The following is a 17,616-nucleotide window of genomic DNA, read 5'->3' as shown; positions in this document are numbered from 1 at the left end:
AGCCAGCACTATTGAATTTGAATCACAAAAGAGTTGAAATTGTACAGAAAATCAGCATTTTAAACATGTTCTCCACCTGTTTCTAGTATATACCAATGTTTGAGAATCACAGCATTATGGAATATTTTTATACAAAAAAATGATCACACTTATTTAGAGCACTAAAGTATCAGCCAACTTGTGTAATTTCTGGTATTAAGAGGACTGATGATTGATAAACTTATAAAACTGGGTCAATAAACAGTATTTTATATGCCAAATGGGCTATCTTTCTTTTCATAGTCCTGAAAGCTTAGAACAGTTTTGTCTGTTTTTTTTCCTACGGACTAATTGTTAAATTGTTTCTGTGTCTTTCTGTATCCAAAGAATTCAAAATGGTGACCATGTCGAATTTACATAAAAATATAATCAGATCTGTTGTAGAGTCATTTTTCAGGTTTTTTTCACTGTGGGTTGTCAAATTCTTAAGACAATCGTATCATTTTCATTGTATGAGATGTAATAAGTTGCTCCTCATCCTTACATTCTCAGAATAGTTTAGGGACTACAGTATGATGTCATCATCCAAATTGGTGTTGATCTACCATGGCAAAGTTGGAAAAATTATTTTGTTTATTATACAAATCAGATTATGATTTTATCATAATTGTACTACACATTTGCAAGTAGAATCTACATTATTTACACCTTTGACGTCTACTGGTCTCAAAGACATCATTTTCAACTAGCATGAGATCGACTAGTGATATTTTATTGGTGGGGAAAACAAATGTTCATGCGGTATATTTTTGCAGTTTGGTTAGGATATTGTGATAAAGACAGATATAGTCTATTTACATATGTTATATATTGCCATTCTAAGATATTTTAAAGGGAAGTAGGGGTGCCGAGGTGGCTCAGTGGTTAAGCGTCTGTGTTTGGCTCACATCATGATCCCAAGGGTCCTGGGATCAAGCCCCACACTGGGTTCCCTGCTCAGCGGGAAGCCTGCTTCTCCCTCTCCCATTCCCGCTGCTTGTGTTCCCTCTCTTGCTGTCTCTCTCTGTAAAATAAATAAAATCTTAAAAAAAAAAAATAAAGGGAAGTAATCAATAGCTAAGTGAATCTATTTAAGTGAACCTGAGAAAAAAATCAAGGTGCCTCTATAAATATCTCTCAAATAAGCATCCGGATGGAGTTGTCATCCTTTCTTGTGTAACAGCATAATAGTTAACACTATTTTTAAAAATGCTTTATGTAAGTTATGTCACATATTTTTCATGATGACTCTATGAAATGTGTACTATTTCTATCTCCATTTTATACATGGGGAAACTGAGGCTCAGAGACATTAAGTAAATGTGTCAGTTGGTTTATTTTTTCACTGTTCAGCTTAGTGAATGACTTTTCCCTAATCAGATTGTAAACTAATAGAAGAATTATTCTATAGATGATCACTGATGATTTGTATTGGCAGTTTTAATGTTACATTAAATACATAGAAGTGCACACTTTTTCTACACAAGAAAATTGTACAAATACATCCCAGAAAAAAGTTAGTAAAAAAACGTCTTTCTGGTCATGTTTTACAGGAACACTGATCATACAGTATGAATTTATTTTTTAATGATTTACTGACTGATTCTTCTGAACATGTAACAAATACATATAAAGAATTCCTGTAATGTACCAGACAATGTTTTACGCATTTAGATATACACCAGTGAACAACAGTCTTTCCCTCAAGGATTTTATATTCTAAAGAGGCAGTGATCAGTGAAGGCAGATATTAATGATACACATAATTAATTATATCTGTTGCATGTTACAAAATTATAAAAACTATAAAAAGGAAGAAAAGCACAGCAGGGCATACTGAATTAGGAATACTGTGGGTGGGAGGTGACATTGAAATTTTAAATTAGAGTCCTCCAGAAGGTGCCACTGATGGTGAACACTGAGCAAAGACTTGAAACAGGCTTGGAGAAAAAGGTTCTATGAAAATGTTAAATGTCTGGTCCTATCAAAACTAATAAGGCATATTTAAATATATTTAAATACTACCACCTCTCTATCTCATAAATTCTTATATGCATTGCCTCTCACAATTTAACCTCTCTAAAATAAGAATACATGTTACCAAAGTTTGTCGTTTATAAGATTACAATTCCTAATTGGATAAGGGGCTGACATAACATGGTTGTGTGAAAAATTCTGTTGATTGCGGTAACAATAAGAGCGAGCCAGGGATGCCTGGGTGGCTCAGTAGGTTAAGCATCTGCCTTCCACTCAGGTCATGATCCCGGCGTCCTGGGATGGAGCCATATTGAGCTCCCCGTTCCGTGGGAAGCCTAAGCCTGCTTCTCCCTCTCACTCTGCCTGCCACTCCCCCTGCTTGTGTGTGCTCTCCCTCCCACTCTCTCTGTCAAATAAATAAATAAAATCTTAAAAAAAAAAGCCAGCATGAGAGTATCTTAGAGTCCCTAAAATATGGGTGTTTCAATCCAATATATGTGAGTTGATGTCATAGCTCAGTAGTTCAGTAAAGAAGTTTTGGATCTAGATCTAAGGGTTTGCACTCTGGCTTAGCCATTTATTTGTTGTATGATAACTGCTGAGTTATTTAACCTCTCTGTACTTATCTCCTTATTAGTAAAAAGAGGTAATAATGGTATTTATGTCACAACATTGTTATGAAGACTACAATACATATAAATTCAAAGCCCTTTAAAGTCTCTGGCACATAGTAAGTGCTTTACATGTGCTGGCTGAACTCACCCTCTCTCACAACCTGGAAAATAAAATCTTGCATCCAGCAAATTAGAATTATGATTTTCCTCGGAATATTTTCACTTCAATGGAAGCATCATTTCATATAATTATCTTTTTCTACTTGGGGAAATTTACAGAGGACTTTTTATTTTCTATAATTGTTTTGTAAAGTTTTGGTCAGTACTTTAAAGTTTTATGTTCATGAACATACTCTTAAATTGATTGTTTTTTGAGGAGAAGATTGGGTCTGTATCATCTATGGCCTGAAGGATGCAAAATTTTTAATGAAGGTAGTATTTATGGGGAGTAAAATATTTTATGAATGGAAAACAAATAGCTAGCTGAAAATAAATGGACATTAAAGTGACTACAAAATAAGGTATCTGAGACAAGATACCAAGGTAAGTTAGCTATCGAACTTTTTTTCATGAACTAAATGCTAACATGTTTCTTTTAAATAATTCAATCCAAAATATATAAAGCGATTAAAATAAATCAGAGACTTCTGCATTTCTTATTCACTTAGGTATCTTTCCTGTGATTCTAAAAATGCATGAATCACTTGGCCAATGTTGACAGACATTCCATTAAGAAGTCTTGGTATTCATGATAGGTATTTATATCTAGATTTAAAAAACCTATGACAAGAAAAATATTATTTCCATTAGAACATGCCTGTTTAATAAATCATTTTTTATTTTATCATATAATTATTTATTGGGGGGGACAGGCTCAGAGAAATTGAGAAATGACTTAGTCACATTAAAGGAAATCAAGTATTCCTATCAGGAAATTTATAAACTTCATATAATAATACCATGTTATGAAATTATGCCATAGTTTAGGATTATAATATTCTATATATTTCAAATGAATGCAACTTTATTTATAATCTCAAGTGAAGCACAGTATCTAGAACAAAAAATGGTTACTTTTAATCTTAAGTATTAATACGTATCTTTGACTAATGGTGAAAATATTACTTTTATTTCTCTAACATTTAGGGTAGGAATTCCTAGTCAGAAAATAAAACTAAAAGGCAACTAGTAGCAAGAATCAGCAGTGAATACAAAATGTTTACAATGCTTTTGCTTTTAAAATATTTCCAGGAAACTGGGGCACCTGGGTGGCTCAGTCAGTTAAGTCTTCCTTGTGCTCAGGTCATGATCCCAGGGTCCTGAGATTGAGCCCCACATTGGGCTTCCTGCTCAGTGGGGAGCCTGCTTCTGCCTCTCCCTCTGCCTACTGCTTGCCTACTTGTGCTCCCTCCCTCTCTCTCTCTGTCAAATAAATAAATAAATAAAAGAATCTTTAAAAAAATATTTCCAGGAAACCATGCTGCCAACCTGTCCACAACAATGGACAACTGTAATCCTCAGGATGCCTTTCATTATTTCTTAAATATCACAGAGTGTGATTTCTCTGACAACTCATAAAAATAGAGTAAAAAGTAAAAGTCTCATAGGTGTTAGTACTTGTAGGGATTTGTGTCTCCTTCCTTACATCGTTTTCTCCACGTAAGTAAGGAAATGGGTAGAATTTTTTTGCCCGCATAAAATGCCATATATTATATCCATAAAACAATGCAAGTTCTGTGTTTGTAATGTCTGTCTCAGTCTATGAAAATCCGATTCGAAAATTATCAAATTGCAAATTGAGATGTTTTAACTTTTTAAAGTATCCTCACAGGTTTTCTTTAGACAATTCTTTTTCAACATTCACATTAGAACTCATTTTCTCTCACTTCTTTGACCCCCACCTCAGTCATTTTTCATGTAAATGTTCATGGACATAATGGATTTTATCAACCAATATAGATTTCAGCAGCTAATACAAGCAGACATAAAACTTAAAAATTTGAGTTGATTCTATGTGGTGTACCTCACTAATAACAAAATGAACACTGACCGACACGCAGAACCAGGATGACGTCTGACATGTAAATCCGACAGACGACGTTGGATTTGCGGCTCTGACGGTGTCAGATGCACGGCTCTAACAGTCGTAAGTGCGGGTCGGATGGATGACGTGAGACGCGCGGAACTAACGAACCATGTCGTGAGTGCGGGTCTGACCTACGACGTCAGAAGCGCGGGTCCGGAACACACAGCGTTGTAAGTGAGGATGTGACTGACAGAAGACGTGGACTGAGCGCGTCCAGGAGGTGACCTGCCGAAGGTCAGTCCGAGAGACAGCTCATGGAGGGCAGAGCAAAGACAGCACTGGCGGAGCACACACTATGCAAAGAACGCCATAATCTAAGGAACTAACCTCATGGACCCCTGTCTGGAGTAAGGTGAGGGTACTTGTATGGGGTGTGGGAGCCACTAAAAGTTGTCTGAGCCCACAGAGTGGCAGCGAATGGGGCCTATGGAAGGAAACACGAAGAGCTGCCTTTTTGGCAACCAGCGGCCTGTGAATGTGGCTTGGAAGAGGGGCCTCTAGAAGCTACTAGCCATTTTAGGTCTTTGAGAGCTGAAGAGGGTTAAAGTACCAGCCACACCCAGAGGGACGGATAGAGGGAGGGAAAAAGGAAGCAGGGTGGAGGGGGTGGAGGGAAGGAAGATAAGGGGGTAGAGAGGGAGAGAGGAAAGGAAGATCTATTGTAAACCAAAGGAGGATGAAGAGTACCCAGCAGAATAATGTTGCGGTGGATGAAAGGAAACTCATGCCATGCAGTTGTCTCTGGGCTTAAGGAACTGAACGATGCACGGTCTGTATGCATAATGATCTTATGGAAGAGACACAAGGTTCAAGGGTGAAATAAGAAGACAATAGAAGATGAAAAATGAGTGGTGCTCAAGAAAGAGGAGGAAGAAAAACATTAAAACAAAAAGTGAGGTCAGGGGCACCTGGGTGGCTCAGGTTGGTTAAGCGTGTGACTCTTGATTTCAGCTCAGGTCTTGATCTCAGGGTCGTGGGTTCCGCACTGGGTGTGGAGCCTACTTAAAAAAAAAAAAAAAGAAAGAAAGAAAGAAAGAAAAAATGAGCTCATATTAACTACAGGAAGAGGGGGAAGGATATGTATGAAAACAAAGCAACAGGGGGAATGTGTTTGAAAAGTTAACTGAACAAAAATAATTTTAAGAAGAATAAAATAAAAATAATTGATGTGGAAGCAAAAGGAGATACAAGATATTAAGTTTGTGTCCTTAAAGAAGAGAAAATAAATGAAGTAAAATACCCAGAGAGATAACTTAAGAGAGCTTTCCTGAAATCAAGGAAGTGTGGATCCACATATTGAAAGGTTGTAGTATATTCCAGAGATAGTCAGTATGGGTTTAACAATCTCAAGATGTGTCCTAACTTTATGAGCCTTTGAAGAATAAGAAACACTCCTCTAAACCTCAGGCAATAATAATAACAGCAAAAATAACAACAGCAAATATTAAGGGGAAAATTCAGATACCTTCAGACTTTGCCAAACAAAATGAAACATTTGAAATGTAGCCATTGTGTCTGAATGGAAATAAGTGCAGGAAAGAGAGAGCGATGTGGGGTAAATTAAGAGGCAAGCAGGATCCAGATCATATTGAGATTTTAAGTTATAATATGCGATTTAGATTTTAATTCTAAGTGCAGTGAAAAGGATTTGGGAGATCCTGTTGCAGTGATCTAGGTGAGAGATAGTAGTGATGGGGACTAGGGTGAAGGCAAGAGCTATGGAGAGAAATGGTTGGATTCAGGACATGTTTTGGCAGTAGAAGCAACAGGACTTGCTTACTGTGGGTGTGGCAATATGGAGAGCAGGGTAAGAGAAAGCATGGGAGCGAGCAGGTTTTTGAATTGAGTGGCTAGGTTGTCATAGTGCCATTTAACTGAGATGCAGAGTCTGGAGAAGGAACAGTGTTAAGGGTAAAGAGTTTGGTTTTGGACATGTTAAACTTGAGAAGTTAGGAGTTAAGATAATTAATAGCTGATATTCTCCTACGAACCTGTTAATGACAAGGGACGTTTTTCTAAACAACAGATATGACTCAGTATACATAAGTGAGATGGATGGAGTTTCCTACTAGAAATCATGGTTTTATATTGAGTAGGCCCTGTTAGTGGGAAATTCAGGAAAGAGACCAGTCTGAAACAAAACAGATGTATGAGTTGTTGGAAGGAAACCATTGCTTTGACAACATGGTGGTCCCTGGTGACTTTGACAAGAGTAGTTTCGATAGTGAAGTGGGCACTTGGCTGAAGAAGGTAAAGGGGAGCACAGGAGATCAGGATGCAGAGGTGGTCATCATAGTTTGATCAAGCAGAGATAAGAAGTGGGGTGGTAGCTAGAGAGAGATGAGGGATCAAAGAGAGTCTTATCATTTTTAAAGATGGTGCATATTGAGGCATATTTATATACTAGTAGGACTGATCCAGTGTAGAAGGAGAAGTTGATAGTGTAATAGAGGAAAGAGTTACTAGAGAGGGGCTTTTGAAAGGCAGGAAGAGGTGAGATGCAGGGTTCAAGTGAGAGATTGGATTCCGATAGGGGAAGGGACACATCAAACATTGCACCAAGAAGCAACCTGGACATGGGTGCACAGGTAGGTAAGTTGAAGATTTGGTGGTAAGAAGCTGAGGAAACTATTATCTACTGCTTCTGTTTTCTCCATGAAATATGAGTCCAGTTTGTGAGCTGAGAATGGGAGAAGGGAGGGGATATGAGAAGCTTGAAGAGTGAAGCAAAAGTGTGAAATCTTTGTTTCTGAGAATAGAAATGAAGTTTACTTGGGAAGCTCAGTGGTGCAATTTGAGATCTGAAGACTTGAATTTACACTGAGACCAGTCAGCACAATGTGTGCTTTTCTTGTAGGTACACACAACTCCGGGGGCAGGTGCGGGTTAAGTTGGGTTTAAATTTAGTTGGTTTTGCCTAGTGAATACAATGGAATGAAAGGAAGCAAGGGAGTTAATGATGGTTGAGAAGATGAGCCAGGAGGATTGAGGGCGCAAGAGAAATAATGGACAGTGAGAACATGGTAGACCTGATGTTTTCATAGGGACAGGGTCAAAGAAATTCTGAACAAAGGTTACTATATCATATGTGAATGATCAGAAAGTGGAATAATTGCAAACAAGATGTTGGAGGTAGAGTAGTTATTAAGATGGCAAGATCTCAGGAGGTGGAGTGAGGGTAAATGTCACTGGAGGGGATGATGTCAAGGAATGAAAACCAAGGAATAGAAAGGGCCATCCATGTTTCACTTGCAGTATGTTCCCAAACAGACAAAACTCAGGTATGGTGTTAGATGTCAAGATAGTGGTTATTTGGGGGAAGAAGGAAGGACAATGACTGGGAGGGGCACATGGGGAGTTTTCTGGGAGCTGGTGTTCTGTGTCTTGATTCAGGTGCTGGTTGTGTTCACTTTGTGAAAGTTCATTAAGCTGTTACTTTATGATTTGTGCACTTTCTTCTATATTTATTATAATTCAGTACAGAATTAAAAATATAAACAAAGAATGAAAAAAATTATAAAATCAAGTTTCATCAAAGGTACAGATCACCTTCAATAGAAACTGTTGTTTTCTTTCCATGCATTTTTGGATAAAGTGCTAATATAAACTTTAAAAGTACTTACTCAAAAATTAAATTAGCTAAAAATGTTTAAGATGAATAAAATAAATGAAATATTAGAGAGGTACTTTAAAAAATTCAGGGGAGGAACATTTTTAAAAAATATAAATTGTAGTGAGTCTTACTGGCTTTTCTGTAGACCAGTAATATGTTTAAGCAGTAGACTAAAATTCTTGAGAAAAATCTGAAGGAACTGAGAAGGATATGTGAAAACTCACAGAGAATTATTACTTGCCTTGAAATAAGAACCTATGAGGAAAAATTACCTATTTTGATTATGCCAGATGGACTATTTGGGAGGTAAATTCTGAATACATATATGATAAAAAGACATGATAGAAAGATATAACAGTAATGATAATTCTTCTGTTTTTCTGTTGGGAATTTAATTCTGATGCAGTAGGATTCTTATAAAAATAATTTTGGCATCATATGTATAAGGATATAAGAGGTATGATTTATAGAAGAATCAACTAAGAGAAATGAAATGAATTCTCTGGCAGTTTAAGGGTGATTTCATATCACTGTAATCTTGGGATGCAAGCACATGCCATAATCTGCAGTTGAAAATATTTTCTGTGGTCAGTAATTCTTCTAGATCTTGACTCAGAGTCCACATCTGAACAAGGCTGGAACACATCTTTATATTATATCTTTCTTTTTCTTGCCAGCTCTGCAAGAGTTAGATATTGAAAACCTATGTAACATTTCTGAGATATGTCACTCCAAGAACATTCCTGGATACCTAATGAAATCATGTTATGTGTGTGCACACACAAAAACTCACAGACAGTATTATTTGGAGATTGTCTTTAGTTAATAAATGAGCACATCACTATACTGAACCTGAATAAAATATTGGAGAAATAGAAAGTATGCTTTTGTTACAAAGACTTTAGAGAGTACACACACACACACACACACACACACACACACACACACCCCTAATGAAAAATAAAAAGCAAAAGATAATAATCTTTATAAAATGTACAAACACTGAGATTTTCAGAATAAGGAAGTCTGTGTACTATAAGAAAGAAGGATTAGTGAAGCATAGGCTTCTTAAAATATAAACAAAATTTGGAAGAGAGGAATTTTTAGACAGAGGAGTGTATTCTATGTTCAGTGACTCATGGGAAGGAATAATCAAGATTTCAGTGTTAGGTGATAAGGAAATCGGTTGGCAGGGGCAATTAAAATAAGATAAATAGTAAATGGAAACCAAGTTAAATATATATATATATATATATATATATATATATATATGCTATGATAAATAAAAACCAGGCATTTTACTCAATGGGCAACTCTCCCAAAGGAAAACCAAATATAATTAAGACTAAAGGAATGAAACCTAAAAAAGTAGACAACTTTAAATGTGAATATCCACTGAAATAAAGACCTTTTCTCTAATTAAATATTGTAAACATATTTTTTAAAATTAAATTCTATTAAAAGTAATAAATATGTATGTTGCATCCCTTGTACTTATTTTATTTATCTTATAACTGGAAGTTTGTACCTTTTGACCACAACATGATGAATATGTTTAACATTGCTGTATGGTATATATGAAAGTTGTTAAGAGAGTAGATCTTCAGAGTTCTCATCACAAGGATGATGTATTTTTTTCTTTTTTTGTTGTATATATGAGATCATGGATGTTATCTCAACTTACTGTGGTAATTTCACAATAAATATAAGTCAAATCATTATGCTGTGCACTTTAAACTTACACACTTATATTAAAAAAATTAAGTAATAAATATGTGAATATTGATTAAAATTATATACAAAGTGGATTTGTATTTGGAATGATCACTAATATTTAGTTTATTAAAATATGTTATATAATCCTAACTCTGTTTTTGGCCTCGTTACTTTCTATTGTACTAATAATTGGACAATACTTTCAATAATTTTTGACAAAGCAATATTCTATGTTAATGCTAAGAAAAATATTAACTTATTTTATAGTTTAAAGTAAATATGTTTATTGAAGTTGTAGAGAAATGTTAGAGACATGTCCAGTTTGCATTAAAGCTACAGTATTACTTCAAATCATCCTACAGCATGCCCAACAGACATTCAGATAGCTGCAAGGTCTTCCTGCAGTATGAATGCTCCCATTTTTATTATGTCTCCTATTGCCCATGGGTTTTAAGTCTATTTGAATAATGACATCTAATCTCAGCTACTTTAACCAAGTAAATGAAATGTCAAATTTCAATTTAAATTGCGATCCATCGTCCATGAGAAAAAAGAGTATTATAAATAATTCCAGGAGTAAAAGTATCAAAATATTTATCATACAGAGTCATTGTAGATGCGGTTTAAAATAAAATGCCAATGAAGTATAGCTTCCTTTTTCTACCATCATTGTCTGGGAATGAAAATTGAAAGCAAACAATTTTTTTAGATTAAAATTTATAGCGATTTCTTTATTGTAACTCACTAGGGAGCAAGTTAAAATCTTGAGATAAATATCAAAATGGAATCAATTTCTTGGCTTTATATCTACTAAATATGTCACATTTGCATTGTTCTCTTCATTCCAAAGTCATTATTAAATTTTTAGACAACTAGTCATATTAATAAAAAGTAAATATACTATTATGAACAATATTCAAAATCACAAGAAACATAAATATGACTGGAATTACTTAATTTTTCATATTTACTTTAAAACTATAAAAATGTAGTTCTATACCGTCAAGTCTGATTCTCTGACATGATCTCTTATATCTGTAGAGCTCAACATTTTATTGATTTTCACCCAGTGGGTAATGGTACTTCTGATTTTTCTGCCACCAACCCAGTGTATGGTCACCGCCAGTAAGGTTTAAGCTTGGTAGTGAACAAGGTGATCCCTCTATTTCAGCAAGTCACCTTTTTTTGGTTCTTTTTATTTATTCACTGTACATTTAATGGCATCAATTTGGTGCCATACACAGCGGAAATACCTTATATATCAGAATAGAGATAGAAAATGAACAAGTGAACAACTACATGATATAATTTCACATTGTGATGACTGCTGTTAGGATAGTTACCTCTGTCTTTGATAAGACCCTGGGGTATTGTGCTACACATTGAATGGTCTATTGAACTATATTAGATGAGATGGTGGTAAATATATGGTTTAAAACCTGAATATTGGAAAGGGAATGGGTTAAGTGAAGTATAAGAGAGTAGGAGCATTTCAGGAGAGACAACAGATAAAAAGGCCCCAAAACAGGAAAGAACTTGGGGGATATATTATTCAAACAGCTTTGAGGTCCTCAGGAAAACCTTTAGAGCAGTTTAAATCTTATACTGTAGGGGGAGTGATTTCCTGCTTGAGCATACCATTCCCTGAAATACAGTAAACTTGCTGGGGCAGTGATGGACAAGCAATCATTAAACCAATTATCTATTGGTATCTTTCTCCTCTTCAGTATTTCACTCTCATGTGTGCCTGTTCTCTTTACTTCTATTCCCCTTGGTTACTATCCCCTCCCTCTTCCAGATGGAACATTTGAAATGTGCAACAGAACATCAAAGAACCTTGTTGGCCAACCTGCCTGTCATACAGTGTATTCTGTGAGAAACAGTGAGATACTGAATGGAACAGGTGAGTCAAATTATGTCTGTTAAAAAATTTACCTGAGAGATGTGCCACTTATTTATATTTTTGCTCATCCCATGAGGGATTAGAGGAGATATAAAGGCCATTTTCCTGATCATCTGATTGCCCAAGGTCATATAACTGATTTTAGGCTTCCACCCAAAGGTTGATAAAGGCAGAAAGATGACGTGCCCTTCAAATTTTTACACGCAAGAAAAGTAAAACTTGTTAGAGTCTATTAAAAGGTTAGATTGGGAAAGAGAGTTATTTGCATAATGAAACATTAAGAATTTATTTTTAGATTCAAACAGATTATGCTATTTTTGACCCCAATTAACATAATTAATCAAGAGTGGACTGCATTTCTTGTACATAACACATTTTACTGATAATGCTTGTAAGTAAGTGGTCAGTGGACATTGGTTACTGGCAGTAATACTGCCTTTAACAGATCTATGACTATTTTTTTTTCTGTGTGGTGAGTCCTATGAATTAGAATGGTGCTATTAAACATGGATAAATCTACTGTTGCAATGGTATTGGAGGGGGAGGCCAAGAGTGATCAGATTATTGGCATCTTTGTGAAATCTGTTTCTTAAATTTTTTGGTCAATTTATTAGGAGATGATTAAAGGCTTCACATAAGTTACATATTAAAGAGATTGGACTTATTTGCTAAAATCCAATGCATTCAATCATGATGAGGAAAATACAATTTGAGGTATGAAAGCATTTTTCACCTCTATTTAAGACTGTTTTTTATGGTGTCAGGTCCCATGTTTGAGTAAGGAACAAGGACTCAGAAGCAAAAAGTTTTGAAATTGTTTAATTATTTCGTCTGAATGTGACAGCACTTAGAGAAATATTCATTTTCTTTTATAATGTCTATCTTTGTAGTAACAAGGACACATGTATTAATCAGTGCCCATCATACTTAGGCTGTCCTGGACTAAACTAAAAAAAAGTATAAACAGATGTGCAAAAAGAGTCAAATTACATCTTCCATCATCTACAGTTCTTTTCCTTAATCCAATTAAATTGTATATTTAATGTATGGCAGGTCACTGTGTAATTTTATCTTTACTCATTACTACATAGTAAAAATATTAAATATCTGTTATCAAGGATTAAATTATGTAAACTACTTAATTCTTTATAATTATATCTTATCATGTAATTAAACATATACATATATTACTAGTAATAAATCTTATATGTTGAAAATATAAATATATTTATAATAGCCCCTAATGATAGAAAAATTAATGGAGAAATATCAGAGAATATCAATGTCATAATTTAAAAGCTTCTGTAATGTATTTATGAGGGTATATTTATACACAAATACATGTGTAACATATGGAATTATGAATTCAGGAAACAATATATAATGTACATATTATTTTCAAGTATATTTGAAATATTTATAGTATTTAACATATAGAAGTCAGCAAAATGAATCTTAATACATTAAAAATATGTTATATTTTCTGGAAAAAGGCAATACAAAGAGATGAACTAGATACACATAGTTTATTTTCCATTACAAGTGAAAAAATGTATTCTACACGTATCTTCAGTTAAAGAGGAAATAATAAAAATAATAAGCTATTTAAATTGAATTGTAGTAAATAACAAAATGTATATAAGGGGCCAATACAGTTCTCAGAGAATAATGTATATTCTTAAATTTAAGAAGCTCAAAAATAATAACCAGAATTAAAAAACAAACTCAAAAGACTAGAAGGAAGCAAATAAAAAAGATAAAGGTAACTGATAAAAATTAGGAAGCTTTGGTTCATAAAACCAAATGATTGGCAACATTGTATGAACTGTCATAGACCTTTACAGAATTTTGTATGACACATTAACCTTTTAGAAGTTTAGTGTTCCCTGATATCAAAAACAGACAAGCACGCAGGAGAAATGTAGACTGATTTTATTTTTGAAAATAGAAACAAAAATCATATGTGATTTAATAACACTTACTGTATTTCCCATCCTCATTCTCCTTGGGCTGTCAGGTTAGGGAGGGCATGTTCTTCTCATAGCAGAAGCAGAGCACATGAGGGCAAGTGAAAACAATAAATCTTATAGTTTAGGGTCCAAAAGTGTACAGACTAATTTCTACCTACTGGCTATTGGTTAAAACTGTCAAAACAAAAACAGGCACAAGCAAACAAACAAAAACAAACAAAACCCTAGTGGCATGCCTAGCCCAAAGTCAGGGGGTAGGGAAATAAATTTCTCTATAATGAGGCCATGGAAAGAGTGTGGATGTATGGCAAATTGAAAGATCAGGCCAATTAATTCGTTTAGCTACAGAGCCTCATCATTAGAAAATAACCTTCATTAACAGATGAGAATAGAAAAGCATATAGCCAACTAAATAAATGTTCAAAAAGCATTTGCTAACATTTAACATACATTTATAACAAATTATGTATTAGGAATGTCTTAATTTCAAAATGGTGCCTACCAGAAATCTACCATGGATAGACAACTTAATATTGACACATTAGAAACATTCCTATTAAAATTGAGAGAAAAGGCAAGGATATTGGCTCTCACAGCTTTAACATTTTACCAGAGTTCAGCCAATACCATAAATATAGAAAAAAAAAATAAGAGTTTGAGGACAATGTAATAATGGTGTAGAACAATGCTTTATCCCAGGTCAGTTCCTTCCTGGGGTGGCAGGGATCCAGTGGTTGATTCTGACACCAAACAACTTTTACAGGCCATTTTAGCATCAGATCTCCCCGGTGGGGTTAGAGGAGACTTTTGGACCTGATTGCAAGTCTGCTTCCTTTTCTGAACAACTCTGACTCCTTCCTTTACACTACATGTTTAGTTCCTGATAAACATTCTGTACACAAACCTTTGCCTCAGAGTTTGTTTTCCAGAAAACACAACCTGCCACGTACCATAAAACTTTAAGTATGGAATAGCTATACTTGAGATACTATTTTTATTTTTTTTTTTAGGGAGAAAGGGCTCCAACTTTTTGGTTTGGTCTAGAATTAAAATATGCCTCCAATGATCTGATTTAAAATTTTCTTCTATACATTCCTCCTCCATTTTAATAATAATGGATAAAAATAAAAATCATTCAATAGAATGCTTTTTCATTAGCTGAAGAATATGTGACTGGGTGTACTGATTAGGTTCAGAGCTTTTAACAGGCTTCTTCCAAGTCTCATTAATCTGAGAAGTAGAACATCAGTATAACCTACCATCTCCTAGACTAGTTTTCAACAGTCACTAAACTATTTAATAATCTAGTACACATTCCTTTTATCAGTAATATGTCCAGAATGACAGCCCAACACTAAGCTAATTCAATCTTAAAGAATTTTATTACTGTTAATTTCAAGACACTACTGCTTTATATCAAGCTTTTCCATGAAATAGGTCTGGATTTGGGATTAGGGCACCTGAGTCTACGACCCGGTTCTTTCCTTTACTAGACAATGTGATCTTTGATAACTCATGGAATCTATGCTTTACTTATTTAAATCTGCTTGGTTATAAAGAGTATTTTCTCATATAATATAAAATATATATAATACAATATAAAGTATATAAATATAGTTATTATTAAAAACATAAAATAAGCTAAACAATAGATTTTTAATGGTTATTTTAATTATGTGAATTACCTTGGAAAAATTACCAAATCTATAAAATGTTAATTATATCAGTACTTATATCATTGAGCTGTGGCAGGGATTAAATATAAAACACAAATAACATTACATTACATTATATCGGTGCTCAATAAAAGTTACCTGTCATTAGTATAAAGTTGTAAGGGGTAGGGGAGTGTCTATCTTAAAGAATGAGTAAATGACTCCATTTCAGTTGTCAGTAACCATCAGCTCCCACCCCCCCCACCAAAATAAGGTGAAGACAAAATAAATGTAGAAGAAGAATTTTTCCATTGGACATTCTTTCCTGCTTTGTCAAAGATTAGTTGACCATAGAGTTGAGGGTCCATTTCTGGGCTCTCTATTCTGTTCCATTGATCTATGTGTCTGTTTTTGTGCCATTACCATACTGTCTTGATGATGACAGCTTTGTAATAGAGCTTGAAGTCTGGATTTGCAATGCTACCAGCTTTGCTTTTCTTTTTCAACATTCCTCTGGCTATTCGGGGTCTTTTCTGGTTCCATACAAATGATATGAGGAATTCTTAATCTCAGGAAACAAACTGAGGTTGCTGGAGTTGGGGGGAGGGATGGGGTGGCTGTGTGATACACATTGGGGAGGGTATGTACTATGGTGAGCGCTGTGAATTGTGTTGTTGAATCACAGATCTGTACCTGTGAATCAAATAATACATTATATGTTAAAAAAAAAAGAAGAAGATAGCAGGAAGGGAAGAATGAAGGAGGGAAAATCGGAGGGGGAGACGAACCATGAGAGGCTATGGACTCTGAGAAACCAGCTGAGGGTTCTAGAGGGGAGGGGGGTCAGAGGATGGGTTAGCCTGGTGATGGGTATTGAGGAGGGTGTGTTCTGTGTGGAGCACTGGGTGTTGTGCACAAACAATGAATCATGGAACACTACATCAAAAACTAATGATGTAATGTATGGTGATTAACATAACAATTAAAAATTAAAAAATATATTTAAAAAAAATAAAAGGACTATACTAGGCCCATAGGGAAATATAGTCATCTTTTGTGTAACTAAAAGAGGCTAATAATTGTGGAGAACTAGAAAAAACATTTTCCATTCACTACAAAGCAGCAATGTGGTCTCCTATTGTTGGGTCTAATTTATTAAGAAAAGCTGGAAATGTACATTTTATGTAAATTTCAGACTTTTCTATCATTGTCAGTTGGTTCCATTTTTTTTCATTAACACTGCTGTGTTGACAAATCTGCATTTAGTTTGTGAGAAAGAAGTTTGCTGCTCTTGGTCTAATAAAGCAACCAGAATTATTTGCACTCTTTTCCTGCCTTACCTGCAAAAATATTTAATATTTCAAGTATTCTTGTATATCTCTATCATACATACACTTTAACCTGAATCATAATATGCACATAAACTTAATTCACAGAGATTTATCTTGTTGTACTGTATTATGGTCTAAAATGTAGGTTGTTGACATTTCTTTCATGAAGCAAATTATCTCCTCAGGCAAGTATATTCAAATACGTGGAGCTAAGTATTTATGTACATGATATAGGATGAGGAATGGGTGAGGTCCAAAGGGAAATGAGGGTGGCCTTTGATAACAAAGTGAGTCCAAGGTTTCTGATCTTGTGCTCTGATCTCATCCAGCTCTGCTGATATCATAACTGGAAAAGTATGGGTGGACTATTTAATAAAACAGAAGGAACCTCAAAATATTTACAGTCTTCTAAAAATTATTTTGACTTAGGCACCTTTTAAATAGCAGAGCCTTGGGACAGAGCTCTTTTTGTTCTAGCCACCATGACTCCTAGAGTACAGCATTTTACACTTCAGTTAACTCTCATAATTTATTATTCCTAAGTAATATGTCTGACATATCATCAAATATTTTTGAAGGGGAAAGCTAAAGGTCTATGGGTGGTTGATGAAGGGAATTGAAAGCCAGGTAAACCACATACATGGATCATTTCATGAGTATTAGAGAGAATAGCCAGGGCTCTGAGTCCAGGGCCCCATGATAGAGGGATGACAGTGGGAGTGATGTGCTATGG

The 17,616-nt window shown here is 34.8% G+C and overlaps 2 long non-coding RNA genes across 3 annotated transcripts in view; one reads left to right on the top strand and one right to left on the bottom strand.

Annotated features, from left to right (window-relative positions):
• LOC141370682 (uncharacterized) overlaps positions 1-4,700 on the bottom strand; it is a 38,134-nt gene extending 33,434 nt beyond the window's left edge. Inside the window, exon 1 of the long non-coding RNA XR_012374939.1 lies at positions 4,660-4,700. This is a non-coding gene — a long non-coding RNA (uncharacterized lncRNA). The remainder of the gene's footprint in view (positions 1-4,659) is intronic.
• The window catches only part of LOC141370681 (uncharacterized), a 136,317-nt gene that overhangs the window by 70,422 nt on the left and 48,279 nt on the right, over positions 1-17,616 (top strand). The window contains exons 1-2 of one of the 2 annotated variants that reach the window (XR_012374937.1): positions 4,857-5,047; positions 11,823-11,927. This is a non-coding gene — a long non-coding RNA (uncharacterized lncRNA). Of the gene's footprint in view, positions 1-4,856; positions 5,048-11,822; positions 11,928-17,616 lie in introns of those variants that run through there. The other variant, XR_012374938.1, reaches the window with a different exon arrangement.

Source organism: Callorhinus ursinus, unplaced genomic scaffold (assembly GCF_003265705.2).
Source record: "Callorhinus ursinus isolate GAN/ISIS: 27379988/994484 unplaced genomic scaffold, GSC_fseal_2.0 scaffold2, whole genome shotgun sequence".
Lineage (NCBI taxonomy): Eukaryota > Metazoa > Chordata > Mammalia > Carnivora > Otariidae > Callorhinus > Callorhinus ursinus.
Note: the sequence above shows the minus strand (reverse complement) of the source record. Positions and strands in the feature narration are given on the sequence as shown.